Source organism: Cupressus sempervirens, chromosome 5, assembly GCF_028749045.1.
Source record: "Cupressus sempervirens isolate cs-2001-9-10 chromosome 5, ASM2874904v1, whole genome shotgun sequence".
In the NCBI taxonomy this organism is placed as follows: Eukaryota; Viridiplantae; Streptophyta; class Pinopsida; order Cupressales; family Cupressaceae; genus Cupressus; species Cupressus sempervirens.
Genome location: NC_143122.1, coordinates 675,359,536 through 675,373,987, shown reverse-complemented (window position 1 = coordinate 675,373,987; position 14,452 = coordinate 675,359,536).

The window sequence follows — 14,452 nt, the reverse complement described above, 5'->3', positions numbered from 1 at the left end:
ATTTATCATTCTTTTAGAGGCTCTGTATCAAGGTCTTCAATTGTGTCTCATGCTTAAATTATATAAGGTTGTCATAGAAGGAGACTCATAGATTGTCTTAAATGTTGTCAGAAAATGATCTACTCCTAATTGGGTACTCAATTCTTAGTTAGAAGAAGTCCTTGTTTTGCTGAATAAGCTTGAAGATAGCAGGATATGTCATATTTTTAGGGAAGGAAATTAGAAAGAAAGCCACTTAGCAAATATGGGGGTGGTTGGAGTTAAATCCTTGCTCTTCAAAGATGGCTCATCTTCTCCATGATAATCTTGGTTGCCTAGCTTATATGTTGTTTTTTTCTTTTCTCCTATTTATTTATCATTCTTTTCTCTTATATATATATATATATATATATATATATATATATATATATATATATATATATATATATATATATATATATATATATATATATATATATATATATATATATATATATATATATATATATATATATAGGGAAGGAAATTAGAAAGCAAACCACTTAGAAAATATGGGGGTGGATGGAGATAACTCCTTGCTCTTCAAAGATGGCTCATCTTCTCCAGGATAATCTTGGTTGCCTAGCTTATATGTTGTTTTGTTCTTTTCTCCTATTTATTTATCATTCTTTTCTCTTTTATATATATATACACACTCCTTTGTATATAATTTTTTTTAATTTCATAAATAATCTATTCTTTTATTGATTAATCCTATCTCTTCTTTGTATTGTTTTCCTATTTTCTAGTTTGGCATGCCTTGGTAGGAATCTTATTAATACATGTTATACTATCTTTTTATAGTGCTATTGAATCTTTAGTATTCTTAGCTCAATCATTAGTCATAATGAATTAGGATGATTTTCAAACATCCTTGTAGTCATGGCTGGGTTTAGTTTTTATCTCGTGACATAATCATTTATAGGCTAGGGCCAGTTCATGCTAAGTTCTTTTGGATGACATCATTTGCCAGTGTCATGCTAGGCTATTTCTGGATGCTTCCTTCTCCTTTTATCTGGGTGTCGGATTCTATCTGTATCACTTTTCAATCGCTTTCCTTGGTCATGGATTTGAATTTTGTGGAACAGCCTAATGACATTCCATAAGTGATAATGGTATATTGGAAGTGAAGGAGTTGCCTCAGATGGCTTTTGGGAGTTTTTCTCTATTTTGATAGGGTTAGTACTTTGGTAGCCAATAGGAAACCTTTATAAGTTGGTTTGTAATGATCCTAAGGACTAATCATTTTATGAGAATTCTCTACTTATAATCTCTATTTGATTGACAAGTATTCCTACTTAGACTTATATGATTAATGTTTCAATCTTGTTTAAATATTATGTTTATATTATTCTAAATTTATGAAGCTTTCTTATTTTTATAATTTCTTTGTTTTAGATATGTTCATGAATGCCCGTAGGGATTTCAATTTCTAGGTTTTTAAACTCTATTTTAGGGTTCAATTTTTTCAATCATGGTTGGATACAGTGTGTTATTAATTTTGGGGATTCTTATCATGTGTTTCCTACTCTCTATCTTCATTCTTATATATGTTACTCTTAAGATAGCTCTATTTAATTGATGATATCTTTAAGTAAGATTTTTCATCAAATTTCATTGATTTGATGCATTTATGCATTGTATTTAGGACATGGAATGACAATGCATATCTACATCACCTCCTCAAATGGTAATAAAGTCATCTAGGTGGTATACTATATAAGCAATTATCTATTATATTTCTTTATATTCAATTACATTTCTCCACGGAGGTCTATTATTGTTGTCATTTTCAATATGTCCTATTCATTTTGATTTGTTTTAGTTATGATCGATTGAGGGTTTTTATGATTGGTTATTAATGGGTTTGTCATAATATGATAAGTTGATAGTATAACTTCAGAGCTTGTTTGAATATTTATTTAGATGGGATTATGCAAAGTAGGATTTTAGATTCATTTAGTCTTTCTCTGTTAGTGATCCCTCAATGCATATTGGATGATCTAGTTCAAGGTTTGATTGGAATTTTCATTAACGGCTAATTGCATTTTCTCTTTTAGTTTTGTGAATCATGTAATCCTATTTTGGCTGTATGGAAGTAAGGTGGGCTTTTTTTTCCATGAATTCCTATTTTATTGAATCGATATGCTCATAGCTATTTGATTGGAGATTATGGATGTCTATGGTATAATGTTCTACTTGCTTCTTGAGCTTCATTTTTGGTTGATTTCTTTGAATTAAATCCTATATCAGATTCTCCTAAAAATAAGGAGGTTCTCCCTAAGATCTTGTTTTAAGGAAGGTACTCTGTGCTAAACAGAATTTGGTGATTATCTAGGATGGGTTACTTTGAGATATTCATTACTAAGTTCTCCTCATTATATTCGCATAGTATTGGTTTAATTAGTGGAATTCATAACATAATGTGATTAATGCTAAATGTTTTCACTAATTTCTTCTCCTATTATTCTTATGTTACTATTTAGTAAAATCCCTTCATCTATTTAAAGCAAACTAGAGGAGTGATTTTCTGCATAAGGGTTAGTTGTGAGAAGAGGAATAAGAAGTCTTAGGTAGTAGGAATTTGTTACATGCGATGGATACTCCATCCATATGAAGTCTAGGAAGAGGTAGATGTCATTTTGGGGTAAGGTCAGAGAAATGAGGATTAGGAAGATGGTCAAGATGAAAAATAGGTTGATTCATAAGGCCATTAAAGTCATTGTAGGGAAACAATTTTTGCTCATGGTAGATAGGCATAAGCATAATACATATGTAGTTTCCATGTTTATAGTCATGGTCCTCTATGTTCACAAGGATGTAGTGGTTATTATGGATATATGTAAAGTGGTGTTTAAAGGGCATTTCATTAGGGAACCAAATGTGGTCCTAGAAAATATTGATGATAACCTCTACATTCGACAGAAGAGAAATTATGGAGTCAAAAAGCAAGGTGTCAAAGTCTACCCAATTTTGAAGATCAAATATCATTAGAAACTTGAGGAAGGAGATAGAAGATTGTGAGAAATTTGATGTTTCTCTTGGCAGTTACCAAGATTCAAATCTATGTGGATTTGCAAGGGGTGGAATAATACTTACATGTGGAAGGTTTCAAATGAGGAAGAAGTTTGTAGTTTTTGTCCATTTTTTGACTCATGTTAACCTATTTTTGGCTTCTAAGGGTAATTTTTGACTATCATCTACCTCTTTATGTTTGTATTATGATAGAATCGGGTCTTGTTTTGGGATATTTGTCTCACGATATATAGTTAAATTACCACACACACACACATATATATATATATATATATATAGGAAGAGTAAGTTTTTTATGTCCTTTTCTATTAAAAATAATTCTAGCAAGAGTTTCCTTTATCCTTAGAAGATAGTTAATGCATCACAAAATATAAGGGTAAAATTCTCAATTTTTGGTTATGATTATTATAAATAGCTCAATGATCAATGATTTCTCACTATGTTATGATCAGACCAAAATCTTATGCCTTTAAGCTTCCAAGAAAATTAACAAACCAGCTTATATGATTCAATAATAATAGAATGAATAGACCCAAAAAATTTAAAGTAATTCCAAGGTATCTAAAACAAAGGAAATATAGATAAAGCTAACAGGGCAAGATAATGACCCTTAGATCAAGAAAATTGATGAGCTTGGTTTAGGGGTATGTAAACAAAACAAAAACTTAGAAGAAAAAATTACAAAATATCAATAGACCAAGAGAGAAATAAGTAAGCTAGAATGATAATAGCATCAAAGGGAGTTTGGATTGATAATGGAGGCTTGAAGAAAGAAACAACTGAGATGTTGAAAAAAAATAACGAAAATATAATTGAAATTGCTAAAAAAATGTAACAAAACCAAAATTACAATGCTAAACATGTGCTTAAATAGTATTCGCTTTCAAACCCTTTTCATCTTGCACTAACCCATGCACATATAGGGCTCTTTTGTTATCAAGAGCATATGGAAAGCTTGGGAAGCTGTTAAGCCTTGACATTTCTAGTCTGGTGATGAGTTTCATGATGGACTCTCTTTGAACTAGCATAATATTTGGTGGTCTCCCCTATTTTCCATTTAGGGTATTCCCCTAGCCAAGAGTCAAGGTGCTAATGCTTTGCATTTTTTCAAATGAGGCAGCAAGAGTCCTAAATATCTTTTCTCTAGGGTCTCCATGAGTCTTAGATCTTGGAAATATATGCAAATCTAGTATTGTTTTGCTCATTTAGATTGACTAACTTTTGACTTATTGCTTTCTACAATTCTAGGTCACTTAATTCATAAAGTGGGTATCCAATCTATTCAACCTTGGTGGAATGATTGGAAGTGGTATCCTATCACTCCTTTCACCAACAAAAAACCAAGGTTCGGTTATAGATGACTTTATCACCATCTACCAGTGGTGGAGACACTCAATCAGAGATGACATTTGCAATCTTCCCTTTCCCAATGGAGAAAATACTTTGACACTATTTGGAGTGCTATTATAGAGTCCAAGATTGCCCATTTTTCTTAGTTCCTAGCTTTTCAAGGTCTTTCCCTTGGGCCTCGGCTCAAGCATATTGGCATTCTAGATACTAGGTGTCCATTTTGTGACCAACGAGAGTCTTCCTTGCATATTTTTTGGTTTTGTAGATGTGCTCAAAATTATTTGCATTGGATTCATGAATTTTTTTAAGTTGTTTTGGCCTAAACCCTTTTCTTGGCACATGGTTTTTTTGGGGGATTCCCATAGGATCCCTAAAAAATTTACCCAAATTTGGCATACCTTTAAGATGGAGATTTTGTTCACTCTATGGAAATATAGAAATGTTGTTCTTTTTGCTCTCAGTTTTCTTGATATAAATATTGCTATGTACACCAAGGCATGCATTTGTAATAATGTAATGATGCAGATTCAAGTACAAGAAAACAAGGTGGCCCACCTTCAAGAGCTTCTTAATCACTGGGGCAATGCCCCTTGTACTGTTGCTAGGGTACCTCTAGATGCCTCGGTTGATACCTCGATGCCTAAAGGCCACCACTAGAGGTGCACTTTCCCAAGCTGCCACTTGCACATGCAACATTCCCAGGCTTCCCGCCACTACTCTCCTAGTGGTGACAATGGTGTGTGGAGGCATTGCTTGGATTCCCCACCCCATGGTGGCACTAATTGGTCCTCGACTCCTCTTGATCCTCTGTGAGTGGTTTCTAAAAAGTAGCCTTTTTCGCTTGGAATTGGCCATCTCTCCTCCATGACCTGATAGGAAGGATGCTAACTAGGTCCATGATGATGTTGTTGATGGTTGGACAATTCCCAGCCTATCTACCAACCCTAAGGATGACTAGGGATTTCATGATTGAGATGAACCACCCCCCTCAATTGGCACTGCTTTAGTTTCTCGAGGGTTGCTTCTTATATGTTAATTTTGATGAATAATTTTTTATTCTGGCTTTGGTCGTGTGAACTCTTGTGGGGTGATCTTGTATCCTTCGACCCCATTTTTATGAATTTTAATCTTAGTATATTTTTATTAATAGAAAAGGACTATTCATTAAAAAAAAGTTAGATGGTAATTTTTTAAATTTTTAATTTTTATATATTAATTTTCTATGTTTTAATTGGTTGAATGAATTGAAGTCTTATATGTAAATTTTATGAATTGTTGAAATATGAAGTTAATTAAATATTATTTTAAAATTTGCTCCATAATTATCCCATTATTATCTTGAACATATATTTTTATCCCCAATTTAGAACACATTTATTCATATAAATTAAATTATATTTACAAACTACAATTGCTAATTTGAGAACTTCAAAATTTATACTTCCATATGGAAAGGCTTTTCTTCCACTCAAAATTCCAACATTAGCTTAATGTTTCTGTTCTATATGACTTCCTCCATTGCCCATTATTGCTTTTACATCAAAATAACTTTAGTCATCCCAAAATAACTTCAGTCATCCCAAAATACAAAGTTTTATTGCCATAGAGACTCTACTAGATATCCATAAAATACGTCTTTTCCTTTCTTCCATTACACAACTATGTGCTTCTCCTTCCCATTGGAGATCTTAAAAAAACTTATAACTTTTCTTTAAATAGATTCCTATATAACAACTCACTCCAAGAAGATTAATAAACCCAATGCAGGGGAAAATAAATGTTGACCAAATTGAGTTTTTTGAAAAGGTCCACCCTTGATAATTCAAGTTAACATTATTGCTATGAATTACTTTGCTGCATATGATAGAAGCAAAAGGAAATCATATAGTTTTTGTTAATTATCATGTTGCATATTGAAATAGTTAGTTTGACTTCTTAAACTCAATAAAATATAATACAGATACATATATTGGAACATCAAGGTCACTAAAATCTATTTTAGTAACCGTTATCTCTATATAGAGTAGAAACATGTTGTAATCTTTCCATTCAATTGAATATAGATTTGAATGTGTATAAGACAATTATTCTCTGAAATTTTGTGTCTATTCACTATATATGCTCATATGCTATTGGTTAGCTTTGTGTTCAACACCATACTACCAATAAGATTCAAAATCATTTTGTACATTGTATCTCCAATGGTTACACAATAGAGTACCTTAAGTTCTTTCTTGCATGACAATTCTCTCAGAAAAGTTATGGTCATAGATTTTGAAAACTTATTTTCCATGTTAAAGAAGACCAAGATATCATCAAGCATACCATTTTTTCTGAAAGCTGGTTTAATTTACATAGTCATCTTCAAGCTGATTTTGCACTTTCATTTATAACAAGTCTAGTTAGACATTATATAATTTAAAATATTGAGATGATTTTCCCAATTAATATACAGATGTCTAGCATTCAAGATTCTAAGTCATGATTTGATGTAAATCCAAACCCTTTTAATGTATTGGGCAAAGATACTACTATCATTATGAATTCATAGGAGTTCTACAATTTTCTGGTTGTGTACTAATTTTTCTATATTTATCATTGAGAAAAAAGATAAAAATATTTATATTATTTTACTAACAAATTGTCTTTGTGGAAAGATGACTAGGGAACATAGGACCACAAAATTGCTACAATAATTGCTATATATGTCTCTGCAAATTTAATTCAAGGAATACTATACCTTTATTGAGATACAACTATAGAAATTCTCTAAGCATCACCTACCTCAAGTTATCCCATGTCTACACATATATATTTTTGGTAAAATATGGGCTGAAGAAGTGTTGGTAAACAGATTTGTCACTGTAAGAATTATCTTTAAAATTGACCTTGCCCGCCGTGTGAAATGTGGTAATTGTACCAATTTAGTTGGAGAGATTGTTACCGATCACTATCAGATTAAAATCTTCCTCTTTGTTTGAGAGGGGGAGCTCCCTCATATGATAAAAAATTTAATTTTTCAATAAAAATATATTCGAACTTGAAGGATAGAAAGAAAGCTACTAATGATGAATACACCAAATGACTTCAAAGCATTGTTAGATTAACAAAAATTGCTCATAAGGACAATCAAGAGCAACGCTTGAAGATGATCGTTAGCACAACACTGATTCAAGATTCATGAACATTTGCATAATACCATGAAAACATTCATTGCAAAAAGAATCAACACTTTCATGTCTCACCAATTAAGATTTTTAGAAAGATAACTCAAAATGTGCTTTCCTTTATTTTCTTGCACCAAGAACATAAGAGGAATTTTTTATTACATAGACAAAATTTGTACATACTTTCCAAAAATTGTCTTGTCATCACCAAAATTCTAACATAAGTGTTGCCTAATTCCAAAGTCCAAAAAGTCTCTTTGCAAAGAAAAATGATCCCTTATATAGACCTAAGGTTAAGAATGACTTCTCTTTGGTTAATAACTATCTTGCAATTATGTGATTTTGACAAGGTTAATTAACCTTACAAAAATTAACCAAAAATGATCAAGTCCTTAGCTTATGACTGAAAGCAACAAGATCACCTTTAACAAATTCCCATCCTAAGTATGAAAAATAGAATGATATTGTTATCCTCAACAACATTGAAGACACAACTTGACTGGTATCTCAAATTTGTTGAATTAAACCCTTCTTTCTCCGTTCAATTTAGTTTGATGCGGGGACCATCTTATTGGAAAGATATTGTCTTGTAGCTAATTCATAGAGCTGTCCAAATGAACATGTGCTCTCAGCGTTATAGCCATTCTAGTTGACATCAAGAGAGAAGTCTTGGAAAACCAATATGTTCTATATATACTCTTGATTTGTCCATGTGAAAGGCAAGAGTATAGGTTGAAGACACCATCCAAAAGAAGAAAAAAAGGATTGGGTTGCTTTTGTATGTTTGATAGCAACTCTGTCCATTGATTCAAAGATATAACTTGTTGCAATGTTCCCTCTTTTGATTAGACAATGAGGATATAAGCAAAGAATCACACAACTTATTATGTTACACCTGACAAGTGCATTTGTTTGAAATTTTGAGTATATATGACTATAGGCTATATTGATGTTTTCCCATATAAATATTCTATACCACAAACATATCTCTCATCATTTCTCCACACTTAGTCAAATAGTTCATATCCTAACTCATTTATGCCTCCATGCTTTAATGGGTTCTCCACACTTAGTCAAATAGTTCATATCCTAACTCATTTATGCCTCCATGCTTTAATGGGCTGGTTACATATCGTAGCACATGTTTACAAGGAATATAATGATAGAGGCGATTTAAACACCTTACTTTGAAGTTACTCTTGAATATGCAAAGGCTTAAACATCACACACTAAACTCAATTCCTAGATCAAAAGTGTTAAATGGTCAAAATTAACCTTTTTTCCCAAACTTAATTCTTCTCTTACTGTAATGTTTAAGAATGACTCTCAAACACTTACACATACCCGTCAACATTGCCATTCATACTTAAAGCTCAGCAAAGCTCTTATCCTGCGGTTGAAGGATGATAAAACAAGTCACTAATGAGATCACATCTACAGTCACACCGATCACATGAGGGATCAATATTGTAAAACAATCTGTCAAATAGTTTGCCTCCCAAATTATTTGGCCTGCGACTCTCCATTTAGAATAATGGCGCAAGGCACTCGTGTACATACTCAACATTACATGTGATAATGCTACTTTCGGATTGCAATAGCACCAAATTCATCTTCAGTGTGAAGATCTTTTGAAGATTTTCCAACCGAGTCATTGTATTTTTATCCACTGAAATCGATGCTCCTTGGTGATTAGGCTAATCCTGAAAATGAATTAGCTTTTACTCTTTACGTCTCTATCTGCATTCACAAATTCGTTAATTTCTCTTTTCAATGATGGAACTATCTGTAACTTTCTTCATCGACCACAAAGACATTTCAGTAAGGAAGAAGCTGAATTTTGAACAGTTCCGACTCTTTGATCATTTTCCTTCACCAAATTGATCTAGTGTGTATGCATCATTTCATGCAACTCGGCACCATTTTCTGTACTTCCATCAGAGTGAAGTGAATATTCATGCATTCTGTACTTTGGCCTGAACATTCAAATAACTACATTATTGATGTTCATTAACCTTTGGATTCTTAACCTCTTATATTTGGGCGAAGAGGTTAAGAATCATCTCCAATCTTAAGCTCTCGTGTTTGGACATAGAAGTTAAGAATCATCTCCAAAACACAAGCTTTGGGACTCATGCTTAATCCTTTTAGTTTTTGATGTTAAGGTTTGGGGTTTGTAACATGTGTTTTGAACCTCTGTTTCTTAATTTCTTAAAGTTTTATAAATACTTATTTTAAGAGCTTTCATTAACTTGCCATAACTTTTGATTCAGATATCAGATTTCTAAAATTTGAAATGCTAAATATAACTGGAGCTGAGCCCGAGACACTAAGATCATTAATCATTTGAACTCTCCATTTCCAGCCCCATTTTGAACTATTTTCAGCCAATTCTACCAATGATTTGATTTGACATGAAACTTTTGATGTAACTGTATTTAATTGGGAAAATACAGATGTGTCAGGGTTACCTGTGGTGGGAAACTAGCTTAGACTGAGGGAGAAGAAGCCTCGTCACACATTAATAAAGCTAGCTAAAAAATATGGTCCTATTTATTCCATTTGCACTGGAAATGATTTTTTGGTTGTTCTCAACTCATCATAGGCTACAAAAGAGGCAAGCAAGAATCAACATATTTTATTTCTTGTTTGGCAGAATTAATGGTGGATGGAATCCTATTTCACCTGCAAAATAATCATAAATCAAAGAGGGTTTTTTATAAATGCGGATCACTGGCTATTTTGATCTATGCAATAATATGGTTGTCCTTTTGGTAGTAAAAGTGGAGAGACGACTAAAATGGTTTGTATAGCATTCAGACACCATCCATCCACTCACTATATCTTGTCTCCAAGCGCTGAGAAGTCGGAAGCAACCCCCCAAATTCTAAGAATGTTGAAGAATGTTCGAGATAAGAAGCTGGTTGGAATAAAGGTTTTAGTTTTGTTTTGTAGTTATTGTGAGAAATATATTAAAATTTAATTTAAACTCACAACTCTAAACCTAAAATTTTACTCGGCACTTAAAAGTTGCTCGGTACATGAAAGTGTCGAGTGCCACTTTTACTCGGCACTTGAAGGTGTCGAGTGACAAATTGCTCGGCACTTGATGGTGTCGAGTGACATGCAACAGGTGCCAAGTTAGCTCGACACTCAAAGAAATAATACTCGGCAACAATGGATGCCGAGTAAGCTCGGCTCCAAAGGAAATGCTCGACAACAATAGATGCCGAGTAAGCTTGGCTCCAACTGAGAAAGAGGATGCCGAGTGTTCTGTTCAACTGAAAAATTATAACTTAAGAAATTCCAACGTGAATGCTTTCACCATTAAAACCAGAGAGTCAAAGCTTTAAGCTTTCAAACAAATTACTCAAATGCAACATACAAGGGAAGAGCAACGGATTCAAGTATGCCTGCTTGCTTTCTATTCAATCTTTGATTTAAACTATTACAAAATCTGGGAGCATTCGACTTCAACCAGAAAAGCCTAAATTGGTAAAACTTCAAACTTCAATAAACTTTAAACCAAAAACTCTAATGCCTGCATACAATGGTGCCTGGAGCAATCATTGCTTCAACAGGACAAATCCAAACAACAACTTACAGAGAGAACAAGGAAAACACGTACAACTGAAGGCACAAACTTCTTTTCTTCTTCCTTCTTCTACTCTACTCTTCTTTGCAACTTCTGATCTGCTTGATCTACTTGAACTCTACAAATGAATGAATAAACATTCTTTTTTGTCACATTCCATTTTCTCCCTCTTTTTTTATTTGAAAAATCTCACCTATCCATATTAATTTTTTTGTCTATTGTGGACGTTAGGAGGGTAGGTGAGAGTTTGGCTCTAGGGGCAAACGTCAACACTACATTAAATATTCCAACACTCCCCTTTTGTCCCAAGCCAAACAAACAAGGATCACAACTGATCCAAATCAACTACACCAAGACACTCTCTTAGGTGTACAAAAGATCCAATGCCTAATGGCTTTGTGAAAATGTCTGCTAGCTGCTGCTTAGACTTACAAAAATTTATTTTGATATCCCCATTCTCCACCAACTCTCTGATGAAGTGATATCTGATCTCAATATGCTTGCTTCTCCCATGGAAGATTGGATTCTTGGACAATGCAATTGATGAGATGTTGTCACAATAAATTGTGGTTCCATCCTCTTGCCTTTCATTCAAATCTATCAAGATCCTCCTTAGCCAAAGTGCTTGACATGCTGCTGCATTTGCTACAATGTATTTAGCCTCTCCTATAGATTGAGCAACAATAGATTGCTTCTTGGATGCCCATGAAATTGCATCCAATCCCATATGAAACATGTATCCGGAAGTGCTCTTCCTATCATCTAAACTTCTAGCCCAATCACTATCAATGTAACCAACCAACTTGAAATCATCATTTGCAGTATATAAAATTTTAAATCCCTTGGTACCTTTCACATACCTTAGGATCCTCTTTCTTGCTTGCCAATGGGAATCCTTTGGGGTTTCCATAAATTTGAAAATTAGACTTACTGTATGCATTAGGTCTGACTGAGTTGCAGTCAAATACATTAAACTTCCAACCATACTCTTGTATAATGTTGGATCTACTCTTTTGCTAGAGTCTTCCTTGCTCAACTTTAGACCTACTACTATTGGTGTGGGGGATGCCTTACTGTTCTGCATTTTAAATCTCTTCAAGATCTGACCTGCATATTTTTCTTGAGAGATAAAGATGCCATCATGCATTTATTTTACTTCTATGCCTAAAAAATATTTCAAGAGACCTAGGTCTATCATTTCAAATTCACTTTTCATGGCCTCTTTAAACTCACCAATTAGAGCTTTGTTATTTTTAGTAAAAATTAAGTCATCTACATACAAGACAACAATCAATACATTACCATCTGTTGCCTTTATGTAAAGAGTGGGCTCACCATTGCTTTTGCTAAAGCCGTTGCTCATCAAATATGAGTCAATCCTACTGTACCATTCTCTTGGAGCTTGCTTGAGCCCATGAAGAGCTCTCTTCAATCTATATACTTTGTTCTCTTCACCTACAACTTCATAACCAGGTGGTTGTTCCACATATACTTATTCTTTCAATACACCATTTAAAAAGGCGAACTTGACATCCATTTGAAATACCTTCCACTTGTGCTGAGCTGTAATTGCTATGACAACATGCATGGTTTCCATTCTTGCAACCAAGGCATATGTCTCATCATAATCTCTTCCATACTGTTGTTTGTAGCCCTTGACTACCAGCCTTGCCTTATGCCTATCAATCTTGCCTTCCGCATTGCATTTGGTCTTGTAGACCCATTTCACTCTAATCACTTGCTTCTTGGGAGGAAATTTAGTTAGCTCCTATGTCTCATTTCTTTCTATAGCATCTATTTCCTCATCCATGGCTTTACACCATTTCTTCTCCTTAATAGCTTCTTCACAATATATTGGATCACTATGAGAAAATAATGCAAAATTAACACTCTCATCATAATCTTCATACCTTTCATCTTGGTATATCTCCCTAAGACTCTTGGTCTTTCTTGGTAATAGGGAGGAGAGTGTGGGATCAGAATCTTCACTGCTACTGCATTGTCAACTAGCTCCCTCTTCACTGGTACTCGAAACTAACACTCGATCATGCCTAGAGGAGCTCGGCAATGACTAAACCTACTTGCCTTTTCTTTTATTTGCTCCTTCTTCTTGTTGTTCATTAGTGTCTTCTTCACTCATAATTGGCACTTTACTTGAAGTGCTCAGTGACTCATCAGTTGGACCATACCAAGACTGATTTTCAAAAAATTCCACATCTTTTGAAAGAGTCATCTTGTTGTTCAATGTGTCATACAATATGTATGCCTTTGGTTCTGAGCTGTACCCTTTGAAGATGCACTTCACACCTTTGTCATCCAATTTCTTCCTTTTTTCTTTAGGCACATGTGCATATGCAACAAATCCAAACACCCTTAAGTGTTCAACTGTCCATCTTCCTCGTGACCATGCTTCCATTGAAATTCTATCATGGACTGCCTTTGTAGGACACCTATTAATTAGGTAAAGTGTTGTTGCCATAGATTTTCCTCAAAATTCAGTTGGGAGACCTTTCTCTTTCATCATGCTCCTTGCCATTTCAAAAATGGTCTTGTTCTTTCTTTCAGCCACTCCATTCTGTTGTGGTGTATAGCTGGTTGTGAGCTCTTTCTTTATGTCATGTTTCCTACAAAATTTTATAAAAGAACTGGAGGTATACTCCCCTCCTCTATTTGATCTTAGGACTTTGATATAGTGTCCACATTCTCTTTCAGCCTAGGCTTTAAATTCTACAAATTTATCAAATGCTTCAGATTTATTCTTTAAGAAATACACCCATGTCCTATGACTGAAATCATCAATGAATGTCATGAAATAAGTACTCCCCCCAATGGAAATAACTTGCATAGGACTGACTAGGTCAGTATGCACTAACTCTAATGAATATCTAGCCCTCCTAGAATTTAAAGAATTAAAGGGAAGCCTATGTTTCTTACCCAAAATACAAGCCTCGCACTTGTCACATGAATTTCCTATATGTGGCAAACCTTTTACCATTCTTTTATTTGACAACAAATTTAAACCATCATAGCCTAGATGACCATAACTAAGGTGCCATAGCCATGAGAGGTCTTCAATCACACTCCTTAGAGCTGATTGTGTGGGAGGTGCAGCACCAACTTGAGATGAGAAACATGTCTCTATCTTCAAGGGAAACATTCTATTCTTTGTCATCTGAACTGCTGCAAGTTCTTGCTCCCATCCTTTTCATGGATGACACACCTGTCATTTTCCATTAGCACTTTGTATCCATTTTGAATGAGCTAACCAATGCTCATCAAATTGTGC